This window comes from Dipodomys merriami, unplaced genomic scaffold, assembly GCF_024711535.1.
Source record: "Dipodomys merriami isolate MVZ:Mamm:240054 unplaced genomic scaffold, mDipMer1.0.p SCAF_2540, whole genome shotgun sequence".
NCBI classification, from domain to species: domain Eukaryota; kingdom Metazoa; phylum Chordata; class Mammalia; order Rodentia; family Heteromyidae; genus Dipodomys; species Dipodomys merriami.
The window spans coordinates 24,304-45,511 of NW_027203983.1; the positions used below are offsets into that span (position 1 = coordinate 24,304).

General features: G+C 36.2%; 2 long non-coding RNA genes and 1 pseudogene across 9 annotated transcripts in view; 1 reads left to right on the forward strand and 2 right to left on the reverse strand.

Moving 5' to 3' along the window:
• The window catches only part of LOC138836709 (uncharacterized), a 27,837-nt gene extending 18,698 nt beyond the window's left edge, over positions 1 to 9,139 (reverse strand). For 7 of the 8 annotated variants that reach the window (XR_011375020.1, XR_011375019.1, XR_011375015.1 and 4 more), the window contains exon 1: positions 8,966 to 9,139. This is a non-coding gene — a long non-coding RNA (uncharacterized lncRNA). Of the gene's footprint in view, positions 1 to 7,390; positions 7,446 to 8,965 lie in introns of all 8 variants that reach the window. The other variant, XR_011375016.1, reaches the window with a different exon arrangement.
• LOC138836710 (uncharacterized) lies at positions 7,212 to 16,859 on the forward strand. Its single transcript, XR_011375021.1, has 3 exons — positions 7,212 to 7,463; positions 14,871 to 14,955; positions 16,108 to 16,859. It is a non-coding gene; the product is annotated as an uncharacterized lncRNA (long non-coding RNA).
• A 3,238-nt stretch (positions 16,860 to 20,097) lies between these two features.
• Positions 20,098 to 20,195, reverse strand: LOC138836711 (U6 spliceosomal RNA; annotated as a pseudogene).
• Positions 20,196 to 21,208: the final 1,013 nt, after the last annotated feature.

A 21,208-nucleotide genomic window follows, 5' to 3' on the forward strand; every position in this document is an offset into this window, starting at 1 on the left:
GGCAGTACTCAGAGGCAAGTTTATAGCTCTGAGCTCCTACATCAACAAATTGGAGAGATCGGAAACTAACAATTTAATGACACATCTAAACCTCCTTGAAAAAGAGCAGCAAGATAAACCCCAATCCAGTAGACGGAAAGAAATAATCAAAATTAAATCAGAATTAAATGAATTAGAATCCAAAAAAACTATAGAAAGAATCAACAAAACAAAGAGTTGGTTCTTCGAAAAACTTAACAAAATTGATAGACCCTTAGCAAACCTTATCAGAAAAAGGAGAGAACACACCCAAATTAATAAACTCAGAGATGAGAATGGAAACATCACCACGGAAACAACCAAGATTCAGAACATTATAAGGGAATACTTCTCAAAACTTTATGCTAATAAGTTTGAGAACTTGACAGAAATGGACCTTTTCCTAGCAAATATTGACATGCCAAAACTAAACCAAGATGAGTTAAACCAGCTTAACAGGCCCATATCAAGCATTGAAATAGAAACAGCAATAAGAGACCTCCCAGCTAAGAAAAGTCCAGGACCAGATGGTTTTACAGCGGAATTTTACAAGGCCTTCAAAGCAGAGCTCACACCAATACTCCTCCAACTCTTCAATGAAATTGAAAGAGAAAGCTCACTACCGAACACATTCTATGAAGCCATCATAACCCTCATCCCAAAACCAGGCAGGGACTCATCAAAGAAAGAGAACTATAGATCCATTTCTTTGATGAACATTGATGCAAAACTTCTCAACAAAATTTTGGCCAATCGACTTCAACAATTCATCCAAAAAATCATACACCATGATCAAACAGGATTCATTTCAGGGATGCAAAGCTGGTTCAATATATGCAAATCAATTAATATTATTCATCACATCAACAGGAGCAAGAATAAGAACCACATGGTTATCTCAATAGATGCAGAAAAAGCATTTGACAAGATCCAACACCCCTTTATGATGAAGGTTCTGGAAAAATTAGGAATCCATGGAACATTCCTCAATACAATAAAGGCTGTATATGACAAACCTACAGCCAGCATTATACTCAATGGTGAAAAACTAAAGCCATTTCCTCTTAACTCAGGAACAAGACAAGGATGCCCACTCTCTCCACTTCTCTTCAATCTAGTATTAGAATGCCTAGCTACAGCAATAAGACAAGATGCAGACATAAAGGGGATCCAAATAGGGAAAGAAGAAATAAAACTCTCCCTCTTTGCATATGACATGATCTTGTATTTAAAGAATCCCATAGACTCCACTCCCAAATTACTCAAGCTGATTCAAAACTTTGGCAAAGTAGCAGGTTATAAAATTAACCCCCCAAAATCAATGGCTTTTCTATATGCCAACAATGAGAAAAGTGTGGCTGAAATTAGGAAAGCAACTCCATTTGTAATAGCCCCACAAAAAATAAAATACCTAGGAATTAACTTAACCAAAGAAGTGAAGGACCTCTATGATGAAAACTTTAAAATCTTGAAAAAGGAAATCAACACAGAACTTAAAAAATGGCAAAACCTCCCATGCTCCTGGATTGGCAAGATTAACATCGTGAAAATGGCAATACTTCCCAAGGCTATCTACAAATTCAATGCGATACCTATCAAAATTACACCCTCATTCTTCAAGGAAATAGAGGAGGCAATCCAAAAATTCATATGGAACAATAAAAGACCCCGAATAGCAAAAACGCTCCTCAACGGAAAGAACACTGCTGGAGGAATATCAATACCAAATTTCAAACTCTACTATAAAGCCATAGTAATCAAAACAGCTTGGTATTGGCATAAGAACAGACCTCAGGACCAATGGAATAGAATTGAAAACCCAGAAATGAACCTACAGACCTATAGCCATCTAATCTTCGATAAGGAAGCTAAAACAATAGAATGGAAGAAAGACAGCCTCTTCAGTAAATGGTGCTGGCAAAATTGGTTAACTACATGTAGAAAACTAAAGCTAGATCCTTATATATCACCCTGCACCAGAATCAACTCCAAATGGATCAAAGACCTTGAACTCAAAGCAGACACTCTGAAAACATTACAGGATGGAATAGGAGAAACCTTAGGTCTCCTTGGCTCAGGCCGAAATTTTCTGAATAGAGACCCGGAAGCACAACAAATCAAAGAAAGATTGGACAAATGGGATTGTATACGGTTGCAGAGCTTCTGCAGGGCAAATGACATAGCTAGCAAGATCAATAGAAAGCCCACCGTTTGGGAGAAGATCTTTACTAGCCATACAACGGACAAGGGTCTCATATCTAAAATATACTTGGAACTCAAAAAATTAAACCACCCAACAACAAATCCTCAAAGAAACAACTGCCCAATAAATAAGTGGGCGAAAGACTTAAAGAGAAGCTTCTCTGAAGAAGAAACAAGGATGGCCAATAGACACATGAAGAAATGTTCAACATCCCTAGCCATAAAAGAAATGCAAATCAAAACAACATTGAGATATCACCTCACTCCAGTTAGAACAGCAAAAATCAAGAACTCTAACAACAACAGATGCTGGAGGGGATGTGGACAGAAAGGAACCTTACTTCATTGTTGGTGGGAATGTAAACTTGTTCAACCACTTTGGAAAGCAGTATGGAGGTTCCTCAAAAGACTTCACATAGATCTCCCCTATGATCCAGCAATCCCACTTTTGGGCATTTACCCAAATGTTTACAAACAAGACCACACTAAAGCTACCAGCACAACTATGTTTATTGCAGCATTATTTACCATAGCTAAGTTATGGAACCAACCCAGATGCCCCTCAGTAGATGAATGGATCAAGAAAATGTGGTATATATACACAATGGAATTCTATGCCTCCATCAGAAAGAATGACATTTCCCCATTTGTTAGGAAATTGAAAGGTTTGGAAAAAATTATATTAAGTGAAGTAAGCCAGGCCCAAAGAAGCATAGGTCCCATGGTTTCCCTTATTTGCAATATCTAGTATAGGTATGAGTCAAGCGGAAAAGGTCAGATAATGTGATGTTAGGAAAATGAACCCTTAAATATGTATTTTAATGTTTTCGTTTCTTTCATGCATGTGTTTCTAACGCATTTATAAGATTATTTCTTTGTTGCTTTGTATGTCCCTCCCCCACAGTGTAACCCCCGCTTTCACTATATTTGATGTCAGTATAACATGTGGAGGAGATGGGGACAAACAAGTCGTTTAAGGATTCAGGTGGACCTGTTGCAACAATGAGAAGTACAAAATGTCATGTCAAAACCAGCTTTACAATGTCGGTGTGGGGGGGAGGGGGGTATAATTGGGTGGGGGGAGGGGGGAGGCGGGGAAGGGAGGTGAAGGGTAAACAAAGGAGGAGGCTGCAATGCTTGGTAAGAAATGTATGCATTATCCTGCCCATGTAATTGTAGCCCCTCTGTACAGTATGTTCTCAAATAAAATAAAATAAAAATAAAAATAAAAAGAGAAGAAACAGGAACTAAGTGACATAGGGTTGACTGTATTGGTTTATAGAATATGCAAAGTGAGAACTTCACATAAACAGAGGAAAGAGTTTCCATCCAGATATATCTTTGTCAGCTGGAGACTTGACAGGTTAAGATAAACTTAACAGATCAATGTCTCTTCATCCTAATTGGAACTGAAAAAAAACCCAGTAATAAATGTTTACCTATCTACCAGGTCAGCACAGGCTACACACAGGAACTCAGAGTCGCCTATATCATAAAACAGTGAAAAAGCTATTTACTACAGTTTGGGGAGGTCCTTTATCAATTTTATGCTATTCTAGTAATGGCTTAATCTTTTAGCTTTGCATAAAAGATTTAAAACTGCCTTTTGAATGACCATCTATTTCACAAAGATTCCAGAGTTTAAACTTTTCACCTCTGGCTGCACAGAATGAATCAGTAGTACCTGAAATTTACTAACCACTTATAAACTAGGTATATGGAATGAAAGGGTACAGAATGTAATGCAACACAGGCAGGTTTCAGCAGCTCAGCGTGACATTTAGCCAGTGATACAAATTAAACAGCTAGGTGACATGGAAAGACCTAAACGAATCTAGCAAGGTGCTTATTCTTAAACCAAACAGAAGGAAGTTTGTCAGGTGAACGAACACAGCAACACTGTTATTTCAGAGGTCAGAAGGCTTGCTGTCCAAGCACCAGCTATGTCTGTACTTTCTAACATGCTTAATGCATGATACACACCACTATGTGCACAAGTACACACACTTACACACACACACATTGAAAAACCAGTTGCTTTCATTCTAGTAATTTTTATCTTTAGATGTTCTCTCACTTATTCAGAGTATTCTGAACTGTAAGAGACTTGAAAGCTACTATATTATCTAACAGAAGAAAGAAGAAAACTAAATTCCCATATCTTGGTTCTTTCACTATATTCTCAGAAGGGGATTTCGATATATATAAACATAAACTGCAGACTGTGAGTGTCCTGTAAATGTACAAGTCATTTTTACTTTCTTTCTTTTTTTTTTGGTCGGTCGTGGGGCTTGAACTCTGGGCCTGGGCATTGTCCCTCAGCTCTTCAGCTCAAGGATAGCACTCTACCACTTGAGCTACAGCACCACTTCCATATATATACATACATATACATATACATGTATACATATACAACATATGCATGTATATACATGTTATATATTATGTATGTATATCTACATATATGTTGCATGTGTTATATACATGTATATATGTTATACATACATGGATATATGTTATATACATATATACATGCATGCATAAACGTGTGTATATGTGCATACATACATAAACATGTGTGTATATACACATATATACATGTATACACACATATATACATATACATATATTCATACATCTATATCTTCTCCTGAAGTTGCTTTTTAATCAAAAAAAATGTTTAGACTTCAATTTTGTTAATTTTTTTGAAGAACCAACTCTTTGTTTTGTTGATTCTTTCTATAGTTTTTTTGGATTCTAATTCATTTAATTCTAATTTAATTTTAATTATTTCTTTCTGTCTACTGGATTGGGGATTATCTTGCTGCTCTTTTTCAAGGAGGTTCAGATGTCTCATTAAATTGTTGGTTTCAGATCTCTCCAATTTGTTGATGTAGGAACTCAGAGCTATAAACTTGCCTCTGAGTACTGCCTTTCCTGTGTCCCAGAAGAGCTGGTAATTTGTGTGCTCATTTTTGTTGAATAGCATTAACCTGTGAATTTCCTTTCTAATCTCTTCCATGACCCACTCATGATTCAGCAGTGTGTTGTTCAACATCCATGTGTTACCGGACTTTCTTTGGTGGCTTTTGGTGTTGAGTTCTAATTTTATTCCCTTGTGGTCTGAGAGAATGCAAGGAATAACTTCAATGTTTCTGAATTTAGACAAGTTTGCTTTGTAGCCTAAAATGTGGTCTATTTTAGAAAACGTTCCATGTGCTGCTGAGAAAAACGTGTATTCTGATGCGGTTGGGTGAAATATTTGTTAGATGTCTGTTAAATCTAGTTGATCTATGCAGTTGTTTAGATCTGTGGTTTCTCTGTTGAGTGTTTGCCAAGTTGATCTATCTAGTGAGGAGAGTGGTGTGTTAAAATCCCCAACAATTAATGTCTTTGGATCTATGTGGGATTTGAGGGAAAGTAGTGTTTCTTGGATAAATTTGGGTGCTCCGTTGTTTGGCATATAGATATTTAAAATTGTAATATCCTCCTGAAGGAGAGATCCCTTAATTAGTATGTGGCAACCTTCTTTATCTCTTCTCACAAATTTTAATTTTAAGTCTATTTTATCTGATATTAGGATTGCAACTCCCGCCTGTTTATGGGGGCCGTTTGCTTGGTAGATTTTTCTCCAGCCTTTAACATTGAAAATGTGTTTGTTTTTATGGGCAAGATGTGACTCCTGAAGGCAGCAGATAGAAGGATCTTGTTTTTTAATCCAACTAGACAGTCTATGTCACTTAATTGGATCGTTAAGTCCGTTAATGTTGATAGATAGGACTGAGAGGTATTTGGGAGTTCCTGCCATGTTATCCACCTTCTTGGGGGCTGCAAAAACTGGGTTCTTCCTATGGTTCTTGGATTCTCAGTTTGGGTGCAGTGTCTTGGCCTTTTTTGTGGTCTTGCTGGTTTTCTCCTCACTCCAGTTAAAATGGCAAAAATCAAGAACTCTAACAACAACAGATGCTAGAGGGGATGTGGACAGAAGCGAACCATACTGCATTGTTGGTGGGAGTGTAAGCTTGTTCAACCACTTTGAAAAGCAGTATGGAGGTTCCTCAAAAGACTTCACATAGAGCTCCCCTATGACCCAGCAATCCCACATTTGGGCATTTACCCAAATGCTCACAAACAAGACCACACTAAAGCTACCAGCACAACTATGTTTATTGCAACATTATTTACCATAGCTAAGATATGGAACCAACCCAGATGCCCCTCAGCAGAGGAATGGATCAAGAAAATGTGGTATATATACACAATGGAATTCTATGCCTCCATCGGAAAGAATGGCATTGCCCCATTTGTTAGGAAATGGAAAGACTTGGAAAAAACTTATATTAAGTGAAGTAAGCCAAGCCCAAAAAAACATAGGTCCCATGGTTTCCCTTATTTGTAATATCTAGTATATGTATGAGTGAAGCAGAAAAGGTCAGATAATATGATGTGAGGAAAATGAACCCTTAGATATGTATTTTAATGTTTTTTTCTTTCATCCATTTGTTTCTAATGCATATATAAGATTATTTCTTTGTTGCTTTGTATGTCCCTCCCCCACAGTATAAACCCTGCTTTCACTGTATTTGATGTCGGTATAGTTTGTGGAGGGGAAGGGGAAAAACAAGTTGTTTAAATAAGGATACAGGTGGACCTGTTGCAACAATGAGAAGTACAAGTCGTCATGTAGAAAACGAACTTTACAACTTGGGGGGGGGGAGAATTGGGGGGAGAGAGAGGATGGGTATGGATGGGAAAGGTAAACAAAGGAGGAGGCTACAATGATTGATAAGAAATGTACTCACTATCTTACCCATGTAATTGTAACCCCTCTGTACAGTATTTTCACAATAAAAAAATTAAAAAAAAATTTGGACTTCAAAGATTGCAGAGGCGCACCTAGGAGCTAACTGAGATATCATGAAGAAACCAGTTTTAGTGTTCCAGTGAAAAATCCAAGGCTCAGAGTCACCCAAGTGAGCCATCATAGTACAGAGAGTTTGGCCAGAGAGGAAAATTTCAGGCAGCCTGTTTAAGGAGGCAGATTTGAGCATACACCAGTGACCGAGGTGGCAGTGGCTGTGGCTGCCAACATAACAGTAGACCGAGCCTGAGGAAAAGGTGACAGAAACAGAGTGCAAGCAGCTTCTATTCACTACCAGTCTGAATTTACCAGGAGCAAAAATCTTCATCCTGCTGACCACAGATGGACGCAGATCACAGATAGCCTGAAAAACCAAGGGAAGGTAAGTACCCAAAAAGGCATTCCCATTCCTTCTCACAAAACAGAGTTTGGAAGGTAGCTCTTCCCCTATCATCCCAGAAGAATGTCATCTTTCATATTGGCAAAGACGGAGCCAGGGCAGCCAGTAGATACCTCAGGCCTTAGAATTAGACACTGCTGAGCCATTCAACAGTGCAAAGCAACCCAACCACTGGCACTCAGCTCCATACTGGGGAAAGTTGACCTTTCCAGATGGGGGAAGGACCATCCAAGGCAGGGCAACTTTCTTCACAGAGTAAACAGAGCCAGAGGTGGCCCCACCCTCTGCGGCATGGCAGCAGCAGCTCTCCATGCTGCAGGATGTTAAAAATAAATAAATTCAAAACTGGAGAGTAAGAGAAAAGTCCAGGACTAGATGCATTCACAGCTGAATTCTACAAGGCCTTTGAAGCAGAACTCAATTGATACTACTCCAACTCTTCAATGCAAATGAAAGTTCACTACTAATCTCATTCTAGGAAGCCTGCACAACCCTCATCCTCAAAACAGACAGGGAATCATCAAAGAAACAGAACTCAAGACCCATTTCTCAGATGACCATTAATGCAAAACTACAAAATCCTGGCCAATCAACTTCAACAATTCATCAAAAAAATCATACACTATGATCAAACAGGATTCATTCCATGGATGCAAAGTTGGTTCAATATACACAAAACAATAAATGTAATACATCACATCAACAGGAGCAAGGATAAGAATTACATAGTAATCTCAATAGATGCAGAAAAAAGATTTGACAAGATCCAACACCACTTTATTAAGAAAGCTCTGCAGAAACTAGGAATCCATGGAATGAACATTCCTCAATATAAGAAAAGCTGTGTATGACAAACTTACATTATAACTTATACTATAACTAGTATTATACTTAATGGCAAAAGTAAAGCCATTTCCTCAAATTTCAGGAAGGAGACAGATTGTCCACTCTCTCCATTCCTCTTCAGTATAATATTAGAATACCTAGCTAGAACAATAAAACAAGATGCAAACTTTAAGGGGATCTAAATAGAAAAACTCTTCCTCTTAGTAGATGACATGATCTTGTATTTAAATAATCCCCTAGACTCCACCCTCAAGTTATTCGAGCTGATCTGAAACTTTGGCAAAATGGAAAGGTATATAAATTAACCCTCAAAATTCCGTGGCTTTTCTGTATGCCAACAATGAGAGTAACCCTATATCCTCAAATAGTTATACTTTCTTTCTGTTAAAGCAATCAAACTCCTCTCATTGCTCTTTTGGAAACATGTATATATTTCCGTAGTCAGTCTACCATGAACACTACAAGTTACTTCTACTGAATTATAACTCTCTACATACGGAGCAATATTTTTCCATCTCTCCATTCCCATTCCTAACTTCTATTTCTTATAAAATCACTGTTCTATTCTCAATTTCTGAACATTTAAGTCCTACCACGAGTGAGATTATGCAGCATTTGCTTTTTTGTTCTTGCCTTACCTCACTTAACATGATTTCCAAAGGTCACAGTAATGTCAGCATCAAAGGCCAACACTGTTCCAACCACAATAGAAAACAGTTCTATTCGACGTTCTAAGTAGGTGAGTGACTAGTGTCCCTCCATAGAAAACAGTCACAGCTTCTGGTTCTAAACCTTTGAAAGGCAACTGTAGCCAGAGAATAGGATGAATTAAGCAGTTAATAAAATTTAAAATCCCTACCTAAGTCCTAAGTAACATATTAACCTCAGATTCCTAATTAGAAAATGCATGGCTTGCAATAAAAGCATTTGCTATTAATGAATGTAAATTAATGCAACCAGTTTAATAATGTTTAACTATTGAAACTAATATTGAAACATTTGTTTGCCCTCTTTCTTCACAAGTTAATAAAAAACCAAGTAAATTAGAGCACTGTGACATATCTCAATTGAAGAAAGAAAATCCTTCCTTTTAGAATGACGGATTAATGAAACGAATTAAAATCAACCTCAAAGAAATTATGAGTGAAGGGGCTGGGAAGGTGGCTCAGTGGTAGAGCACTTGCCTTGCATTCATGAGGCCCTGTGTTCGATTCCTCAGCACCACATAAGCAAAAAGAAAAAAGCCGGAAGTGGCACTGTGGCTCAAGTGGTAGAGCAGTAGCCTTGAGCTGAAGAGTTGAGGGACAGCGTCCAGGCCCAGAGTTCAGGTCCCATGACCGGACCCTCTCCTCCCCCCCAAAAGAAATTATGAGTGAAAACTATTGTCTACACTACTCTAGAAGACAAAGCCAATTTCAGTGTAGAACTTTTCTGGCATACAAGAAATTCTTACAGTCTCACTGAATTATTTCACTACTATAATATCCTAGGTGTTACATATAGAAGGCACATAGGATGCGTATACAAATAAGAGATGGTGTTAATAGTCCTGTAGTTAGACTTTTCTTCATGTATCCCATTTCAAACACATCTATCCTCAAAACCTTACCCATGGCTGCACATTGGTGGATATCCATAAAGTAGGCAAATAGCTCTCAAGAAAATTCCACAGCAAGGTCAGACTATGCTCAAGAAAACTCTTAAAACTCATTTTAATAATATTTTGTTTCATTTCTCCTCAGTACTATTTCCAAGTTCCTTCCAAAATTTTCCCTTGTCCTTTGATTGTCACCTAATTAAAACTATTAGTTAATGCACCTAATTCTACGTTTACGAGCCTATAATCATAAATTTAGAAGAGATGTTATAGATGTTCAATACATTTTCCTAAAATTGAACTACACACTATGGAAGCAATAATATCAGGGAAATCTCTAATCTTTTGCCAACCTAATTACTTCCTCAATGTTCTAGTGTCAGACTATTTTGAAAGAGCTATATAATCCATTCCCTGAGAGCTTCTATCTACTGATTGAATCTTGCCATTTGAAGCATATATCGTGTTCTATAACTTTGTTTTCCTAGAGTTTCAGAAAACATAAAATTTTAGCTTCGTTTCCTATAGCACAATAGGAAATTTCTTCCTATCTTGATTTCATTCCTCTGAATATTCTGAGACAACCTTATACTTCTTCACTAAAAGCTATTGTTGGGTTGAACCTGATGCCATCCCTTTCACCTATTAGACTCATTTTTGTAACTTGAGTGCACATTTACTGTATGGGTAAGCCCAGGATATTTTTGATACTTGGTGCTAAGTAAAATTATTCTGCTCCACAGTGAGTGAGATAGTTAACAGTTCTAAATAGAGAATATAACATTTACCTCTACAAAATTTAGTCATTTCATCCTGTTCAAATTTCTTGAAATTCAAATTCCGTAATCCAGCATTAAAAATATAAGTAAGTCACTATTTAAACTTACGGAGTTAGATTTGCATAAATAGGTAAAACATTCGTGTGTGTGTGTGTGTGTGTGTGTGTGTGTGTGTGTGTGTGTTTTAGAAAACATTGGTTTTCTGTGGTTTTTGCCTTTTCTAAAAGTCCATTATATATGTCTAAAAATACTATTTTTAAAAATACAATAATAAGTAGCTTTCAACTGCTATGGATCTTAATATTAAGACTCTATTAGCCTTTGAAATTCTAAATTTAGTCACATATTGTTAATCTAACAAAACTATGTACACCTTCTTTGGAATTAATCTATGAATTAGCAGAGTATGTCAACATATATAGAAATAAAATTAGTTCTATTATTAACTTCATCATGTAAATCATATTAATGATTACAATGTCATGTTCAATTTCAGAAGACACATATGATTTTTGGTAAGATTCTAGAAGTCGTTGATAAATACTCAACAACCAGCATAAAGTCTTCATGCTCTGTGCCAAGCAAGTAAGGTCTAGTTAAAGTGTGATGGGAAGAGTCAGAGTACAATATATCCTAAAGCCATCCACAGCAATTCAGAGCCAGTAAGTCCCCCAAGATTATTCATTTTTTTTGGTGGGGGGAATCCGGTCATGGGGCCTGAACTCTAGGCCTGGGCACGGTCCCTCAGCTCTTCAGCTCAAAGCTAGCACTCTACCACTTGAGCCACAGCGCCACTTCTGTCTTTTTTCTTTTTGCTTATGTAGTGCTGAGGAATCGAACCCAGGGCCTCATGCATGCAAGGCAAGTGCTCTACCACTGAGCCACCTTCCCAGCCCAAGAATATTCATTTTTTATGTCTTAAAAATAACCTGAATTTCAATGGCTTTGCAGTATCCCACTGTATTTGATTTCAACTAGAATTTATGCCTGAAAACTCTTAACTTCTAATGTTAAAACATGTTAGTTTTATGTACCCAAACATTTTCTTAGTGCTCCAAATGAGGAGTTCTGGTCCTCTGACCTACCCCATGAAAAACATTGTGTGGTCAAATAAGCAGAAAATCTATTCCTTTTGGGTATCTATAATCCTCTTTGTCTATAATCCTCATTAGCTTTCTGTTTAAGATGGGTAGAACATTCCTTAACTCACCTAACCATATTAACTTTCCACAGGCTACCCTCAACATTTATTAACATTTCACTGACCTACAGAAACGTGGGGAAATTTTTACTTCTTTTCTTTAGTTATACATTTATCCCAGTAATATTCCATAGAGCTTTGTATTTCGTATTTTAAATTTGTCCAGATTTGTGAAGAAATCCCTCCTATTCCTTTAAGACCCTCTAAAGGTTAGATGCACATACTATTTCTTTTCTAAAAGAAGTTGGCAATATAGGTGGGAAAAAGAAAGTTTAGTGATAATCCTTATCATCTGAGACACTGAAGATCTTTAATTACTTGGATCTTTCTAACATATTCAGAGAGACTCAGAAAAGACATCAAAACGAAGAGGAGTCACCAATACTTTCTGGAAGTCCCTTAAAAGCACTAAAACCCTCATTTCTGTTTGGCTAAGAAAAATTCCCTTTCTCATTACCTAAAATGCTTGACCAACCTTACCTCTCTGAAATGAGGTTCCCCCCCCCCTTTTATTAAAAAAAAAACAGTCTGTTACAGATTATTTTGTTTTATTATTTGTAGTTTTTTCCTAGCTGTTCTGAAAGAAAAGGAATTTCTAAAACCATAGAGAGCTAATGCTATTTTTTCAGAAGTACACAGCAAAGAAAAATGAGTTTATAAATAAAAAAAATGTTTTGACAGGACATGTAACTTCAAATTCCAGACTTGTTTAGAGCTTGTACAAAGTTTTTGATAGACTGATAGAATCAAAAGATGGTAAAATTCTTTAAATGACTCTATGTGTGAAAGGATCCATTTGAGAAAATAATCATAGGTTAGCTGAAGAGGGGGGGAAGGAACAAATATCGAGAGTTCTTTTGGACTTTACCCTGAAGCAAGCCAAGTAAAACGAAATGTTTAATGAAATCTGTCTAAATCCAACCAACACATGCAGAAAAATGCCAAGAGGTCACTCACCCGGAGATACTACTAATGGTGGGACAAGTAAAGCAAAGGATGGACTTAATTCTGGGGTGATTTGAATCATAGCCACAATTAAAGCTTCAGTACCATGTCAAATACATTTCAACACTTTAAAATCCTTTGCTTGCATAAAGGTTTTCAAGTCAACTAATGACTAATGACTACGTGGAACAAAAGCAATGTATGAGAATTGCAATTATCACCACAACAAAGGAAAGAAAGCATAGGTGATATTAATGACCCACTGTACAGAACTCACATTAATTTATCTCCATGAGTAAATGAAATAACTCCTTAAATGTGACTCCCTGCCAACATTCAAGCTCAATGCAATCGATCTTTCACACTGTAACCAGGGGAACCTTACAAACCTCATCATGGTTATTTCCCTACCTAAATAATGTCACTAGCATCCTGCTTCTCCAGAACTAAACTACAAATCACTGGTTTAACCTGAAAATCCTTCCCAGTTTCCCTTTGTCCCACCCTCTTCAGCTACATCATTTGCCCTAACTTCTCCATCCTCACCCCATTTCCACAATTTATCCAGAGCTCCACACATAATACACTTCTTAAATTTTTCATACCTGAACCATTTCATCAGCTTTCTCTCTTCTTGGATTGCCTTCCCTTCATTGCATCCCTTAGGAAATGATCTGTTGATCAAATTTATGTTCAAAGATCATTATCTCTTTAGAGGTCTTCTTTGCTCCCCTAGGTCAAATTAATGTTGATCTTCTTGTACCCACAGGAACCCCTTACAATAGATAATAAATTCTAACACATTAACATTATTAAGAAATGATTTTCTAGACATAGTTTTACTCAATTAAATCCTAACAATAACCTCATGAGGCTGGTACTATGATTATTATAATCAATTTTCAAATAAGACAGTCTGAGATATACAGACACTGAGTGTTCTAGATGAGGTCATTCAAGCATTCGCTGACAAACACAAATTTGGATACAGTTGGTCTGTCCCATTTAAAGATTATCCCACAGTTCCATCGCTTGAGGTTCTCCTGGGATCAAGCTAAAAAGAGAATCCAGGGCTTTGTTTGACTAGAGGTTCCATGAGGCAGGAGTCAACTTCCATAGGAAGCCTCAAAATCAGGGGGAAAAAGCAGATCCATGTTCTAAAATGGGCGATTAAGTCAAGCAAACCAAAGAGATAAGATTTCACAAGCCCTCAAATAAAGAGCAAATACAAATGTCAGAAACTGGGCTCTGAAATAAATAAAAAGTGAGAATAAGTCTGGTTCCATAAGCAGGGTAATTTCTAACTCCTTATGTCCTGAAAAATGAGTTAGGAGAAGTTCTCCCTTAGAGGAAGTAGAAATAAATCTATCCATGTGCTTCAAAGTGTCAGGAAACTATAAACTCCCCCTTCAAAGCTTCTTCACTTCCCTGTTCAGGATAGAGGAGGTCAAATTTTGAACAGCTCCTCACTGGCCTGGGCAAGGTTCTCTCCCATCTGAACAGCACATTCCCCATACAGCAAAACAAGAACCACAGTCATTTATTTATAAATCATAGACTACTCAATTTTAAGATTTCTGTGCATGATGCTGGAATTAACTTCTTGTAATTGCTAAACAAGCACTCAATACTGAGCCAAGTCCCTAGCCCTCATTTATAACTTTTATCAGCTTGCTATTTGTCTTAATTGGCACTGCATTTCAGGTCAAATTTCACCAAATTTCTTCAGCAATATCCTTGTTCCCTCTGGCACCCTATTCTGCAAATTGCATTTTTCTTCACAGATTTAGTGGAAAAGGAACACATTTTTTAGGACCCTACTCAAATGCATTTTTCTTCATGAATTGTTACTTTTTCAACTTTACTGAAAGTAAGCTGATTCTCTCAAATTCCTATACACATTCTTTGTACCAATTAAAGGTATTCTCTGTATTTTTCATGTCAATAGCCATGATTGATGATTCTATTCCCAGTGCAACTACCACTAATACTAGAATCTATCTCTTTTTTTCCTGTGCTAGAACTGAGTTTCAACTCATGGCTTGGAATTCTCAAGTTCTCAGTTGACCATACCTTCACTTCCAACATTTTTCTGATTAGTTGAAGGTAAGAATCTCACTGATTTTCCTACTCCAAACCCCTCTTGAGCAGCTAAGCTTATACATGTGAGCCCCCAGAGCCTGGGTTCACTTCTTAAGAATATGCTATGGGGGCTGGGACGGTGGCTCAGTGGTAGAGCGCTTGCCTTCCATGCATGAGGCGCTGGATTCGACTCCTAAGCACCACATAAGCAAAAAGAAAAAAGCTGGAAGTGGTGCTGTGGCTCAAATGGTAGAGCACTAGCCTTGAGCTGAAGAGCTGAGGGACAGCAATCCAGGCCCCAAGTTCAGGCCCCACAATCAGAACACCCCCCATCCCCCCAAAAAAAGAATGTGCTATGTGCCTTTACATATAGTCACTTATTCAGCAACCTGAAATGCAGTTGTTGTTTCATGTCAGTAAATAAGAATAACTTTGAAAAACTATGAAATAATCTTTTGCTGAAAAGACATATTCTTTTTTTTTGGGGGGGGGGTCCGGTCATGGGCCTGAACTCTGGGCCTGGACGCTGTCCCTTAGCTCTTCAGGTCAAGGCTAGCGCTCTACCACTTGAGCCACAGCTCCACTTCAAGCCTTTTTCTTTTTGCTTATGTGGTGCTGAGGAATTGAGCCCAAGGCCTCAAGCATGCAAGGCAAGCGCTCTACCACTGAGCCACCTTCCCAGGCCTGAAAAGTCATATTCTTATCCTTATTTTATAAACAAGAAAACTAAGATACTAAATTATTGACAATCTTGTCAAGTTGACACAGCAGTTAGCCGTAGAGATGTGAAGTGACTCCAGGCCTGATTTCTACATACAGTTATACTTACTGTGTGCTGACTCACTTTTCTTGTCTCCATGTAATAAGGCTAATATCATGTGAACATGGACTGAAAGCAGAACAAATTATAATCAGTAGAAAATGAGTCTCTCTTCTAAGCTGAGGCATTTTAGAGTACAACCCTGGAAACCACAAAAGAAAGAGCCTGGATCTAAAAAACACATTACACAATGCAGATGTGTTTTACATCAGACCTTCAGAAAGCAAAAGACAAACCAGCGATGATCCCTTAGTTCTCTAATTTGTTTTTCTTGTTGTCAATGCTGCTATAATAGAGACTCTCAAACCTAGTTTCTCAACTCTAACTCTACTCCAACTTCTCATTCAACATTTCAGAGTATTTTTCAGCTAACACAGGCAGAAGAAAGAAGAGAAGGAAATGAATACAGTAAAGGCTACTAGCTTCTTCACATGGAAATAAAACAACAGTGAAGCAATCAGATAGAATATGTGAGGAACTCATGGAGAACCTCACAAATCCTATAGTACCTCAAGTGTAATCTCAGATTCCACAAGATCATCTCAGAGTAAGAGAAGAGGACTGAATGCAAACAAGTTATGCAGTTGTCTTACTCCAACAAAAATCTTTTCTAGTCTTTCTACCTATACTACATTTACATATTAGTTTCATTTCCTGTGTATCAGGAAATCTTGTCTAACATTGGAATACAGAGACTAACATTGGAATACAGACTCTAACATTGGAATACAGGAGTCAGAATAGCTTTTAGAAACAGCACAAATTCATTCATGGACTTCTTTATTTCAGTTTCTATAATAGTAGGCATTATCCTCTCTACTGCCTTTCCTATGCATTGGTCATAATAGATACACTCTTTCCAATACTATTAAATTTAGAAATATTAAATGTGTTTTCCTCCCTCCAAGCAAATTCACCATAGCAATTTACACTACTCACAAAAACCCAAATATATACACATTAGTTAATGGCAGTATTTCTCACAATGGTGAAAAACTAGAAACCTCAGTGTTCCACACTAGTTATATTATTGTATTTTCTATAAAAGATTATTTCATAGTGTTTTTAAAGTGATTCTTCTTTACAGACATGAGACAACCACATTTCAGGCTTGTGAGTAAAATTGTAAATTACAAACATCTGTATTTTGATTCTATTTATGTGTGTGTTTGTATATATGTCTGAGGACTATTTTGTGTATGGAAATAAAGAAGGCATAAAAATCTACTTCAGAATTTTAACAGTTCTTTATTATTGATAGGTTTTGAGATGCACTTCACTTCTATACACTTCTGTGTTGCTTCTGTTTTAAATGTTCATATATCTTTGTGTATATATATATATATATATATATATATATATATATATATATATATATATATATAGATTATATATATATATATATATATATATATATATATATATATATATATATATATATATATATATAGGATTAGAGATATAGCTTAATGACAGTGCTTATCTACCATGCTTAAGATACCAGGTTCAATATCCACTAGCACAAAAATCACAAATGTAATACAGATTCATATTGGGAAAATGTTTAAGCTGTATCTTAACTGCCACTTTCCAGCACACCAAAATTTCATTCAATGGATACACTAAGTGAAATAAACTAAGGTTAGCAATTTAGTTTACAGAGATCATTTCTACCTAGTTTCTATAATCAGAATGTTGCCTGTTATTACTCAATCTATGATGAAAATAATGAGGTTTCAAAAGTACATTCAGAGTTAATTCTTTCACTTCAGATTTCAACATTAAACCATCAAGGTAGATTCTACATATAGACCATAATTCCAATGAAATCTTGGGTAAAAATCTTGTTGCAGAATGAGTTCCTAAGTGATAATGGTTTTCTCTTTCTGACCACATTTCCAATTTATGAAGTCATAAATGTAACAGTACCAGAAATCTTACTGGCTGTCAAATAAAGAAAAAATAAGAGAGGCTCTAAACTATATTTGTTAACACACCAAGCAGTATATCAGACAAGATATTGTAAAATAAGATCTATACTTTAAGCCTCTTTTACCAGTTAAAGGATTTTTTTCAAATAAGAAAGTAATAGACAAAATACACCATCAAGTTTTCTATTTTAAAATCTAACCACCAGAATTTACCAACTAAGATTGAAAAATAGGAGAATAAACAGGAAAAGGTTCTAAAATCCTATTGGAACAATAACCTGTGATATCACGGGTTATTCCACCAGAGTATGAATGAAGTTTGATTTTAGGGCTAGCCCATCCATTAAACAGATGCTACATTAAACTTAAAGTTGCTTAATAACAAAGTATTTGTGTCATTGGCTATTCTGGTTAAATACACACTATGTTCATTATGGTTAAAACAATAAATATTAATTTGTACTTTAAGTCATAGTTCAGTTGGTTGCATAGCTATTCAGGAAAGCTCTCATTCATCTAAATGGTGACTTACAGAGACAGGATTCTTCCATATTGCAGTTTAACATTTGGAATATGTAGTTTCCAAGGTTGCCACAGAACAGATGCTGGGGAATAAAATACAGGATTTTATGGATTGAGCTGGAAATTGCATATACCATTTACAACTATGTGCTGTTGTCTAGAATTTAACCATATTATTTTACCTTGCTCCAAGAAAGGATTGAAAATATAGTTTATGTACCTAGGAAGACAAAATGGATTTGTGAACATGAGGAATGCTGCTGTAGTTTGATGTTAACTGTTCTTTTTATCTTTGTAGAACATATTAGATACTATGGTAATTTCTTTCCTTTTCTGTATGCCTCAAACTCATGTGGCAAAGGAACACTCACTGCTCTAAAGTATAGACCTAAAAGTTATCTCCAGCTTCTCCCTTTCCTCAGTGCTCCCACAGTCATCAACATTCCCGTGGCTCATTTTTTTCAGCCTATTCCTTTATCACCAGCACCACCAGCTCACGTGTTCAACTAGCCTCTCCTGGAAAGAAATCTCTGCCTCCACTCTGACCTCAACCACAATTTTCCCACCCCATCCATTGTCACTTCCACCAATGCAGAAACAATAACAAATCTTTCTTATCCTAAGACATATTACCACTCTCCTTACCTTTACACTTCAGTAGGTTTACTTCAGGCTCTATAAACTGAGACAACTAACTTTTTGATCCTTTTGCTCAATATTATAGTTTAACCAGTTGTATTATATTCTGACTCCAGGACGTCTTTACTGTCTATATTTTGCTGCACCCTACTTTCCAGACTCTTGTTCTCTATTACTTAAACATATGCTTCTGTGGCAGAAAAACAAACATTTTATTCTGCTGAAAATTTTCAGACTATTTTCTTCTAGTTTCAGGGAATAACCAATAAATTCTCATCATCTAAATCACCTATCTCCATAATGGCACATCAGAATTTCTTGATCCTAACTGTAAGTTGGTACTTACTGTTGAGCCTTCCTCTATGGTCACATTCTCCTTATTCTCCCCAACTTCTAGTAACTACAATTCTATTCTCAACTATGACATCAGCTTGGATAAGGTGGGGAAGTGAGGGTGGGGACGTTTTTTCTTTTCATCTTCTCATGACAGTTAACATGATATACTGAGTTTTATTTTAGAAAGGTATATTGTTTTGACTAATAAACCAAAATTAATAAAAAGATAATAATGATAATAACAGTGATTTGAAGAACAAAACTAAAAAATCAGTGGCTTGACAAAAGTTTGTTTCTTCTCTCCTAAAGTCCAAATTAGGTATTCATGATAGTCAAGCAGCTCTTCTCTTGATGTAGGAATACAGATTCTGCCACGGATTCTGCTTAACTTTGATATTTGGCTTCCAGTGTCACTAGTGCAAGAAGAGAAAGGATAATGATTAGGAGAGTTTTGTAGATGAGGCCTGAAAATAGCACATATCATGGGACTGACAATATTACATGGCTAGAACTCTTTTACATGGCTACACATAAAAATCAAAGTAAGGTGTGAACTCAAAGGATACTGGATCTGAAAAATAGCTTTCCTTTAACTATTTTCCTATCACTCCAGCTCCTTCCTCCTCTGCATATTTCTAGTATTTTCTAGAACCTTCCTGATATGCTGCATCAAACTCTGAACTGGACTCTGTTAAATATCTCACAATATCTCCTACAACTACAAAACTGCTCTGCACACTAAATGAGTTCCTTACATATGGACTAAGGAGACAAACAATAATCTCTTAGGAGCTATTAAAGTATATATAGGCATTTCTTCATATTCTAAGTGGTCCCAGACTTCTAGAAATAGAGAGTTTGGCTCTACACATTTTATTATTCCTTTCCTTGCCATATAGATATACACTTGCAATATTTTAAAATATGAAATGCTTTAGCAATTTGTTTGTCATCCTTATACAGGAGACATGCTAATCTCTGCATCATTTTGATCTTAGTATACAGTATATGTTGCTGTAGCAAGTAGTTGATATTGCTTTCTATTGCCTTCAGCATGTTGATGCTCTAGTCAGCCCTTCTTTACTGTTTCTACAATATGCAGCAATGGATTCTACAACATATACAATCAAATAAATACAATCTCTAACAAATGTAATTATTCCATATTATATATTACATTGTTATATATTAATGTAATTACTAACATATATTTGATTATAGTTTACAAGAGAATAAATAAATGCGAAATTGTTCATGCTGTGGCCCCTGGGAGCACTTGTTCACTTTGCTGATGCCCATCCCTAAAATAATATAAACTTGTCTTCTTTCCTCTCTTCCTACCATTACCATGTGTTCATTGAAGAGTATTTAATAAATGAAGTCATCTAAGAATTCTAACCAAATCTACAATTTTATCAGCAATTCACCTTTATATTATCCCAATAAATCAAGACAGAAAGAGATGAAGAAGAAGAAATTAGAGAGCTAAAGAAGTCTTAAAAGTGTGGTGGATATTAAAGCAGATAGTTGTGACAGAGCTATGATAGACTTTTCAATAGCATCCTAGTTAAACCATGACAAGTCTATACATCCCAAGAATTTCATAATGCCTCTTCTTTAAACACAACATAAATATGGAAACATACATATAATTGCATCAAATCAACTTCATGAAGAAATAATATGGCTTGTCAGAGGTGTCTATCTGAATAGCATTGAATAGAGGCACAAATCTATTTCTAAAAGGAAACTAGAAGAATAATTCATGTATTTTTTAAACAAAAGTGGTAACAATTTCCATGATAAAGGGAAAAATACTTCAAATATTTCCAAGAATATTAAAGTCCATGGGCTCAGTCAAAATTTCTATGTACCAAAATCAATATCATTGTATAAGATAATGTTTGTAGAAGTTGTCATTTTAATTGACTTCTGTTCCCTTGGCCATTATTTTTATCATCACAGTGATTAAGGTGCTTTGAACTAAATGTTAATTCAATGTAGTCTGAAATGAAGCAGAACAAAATTT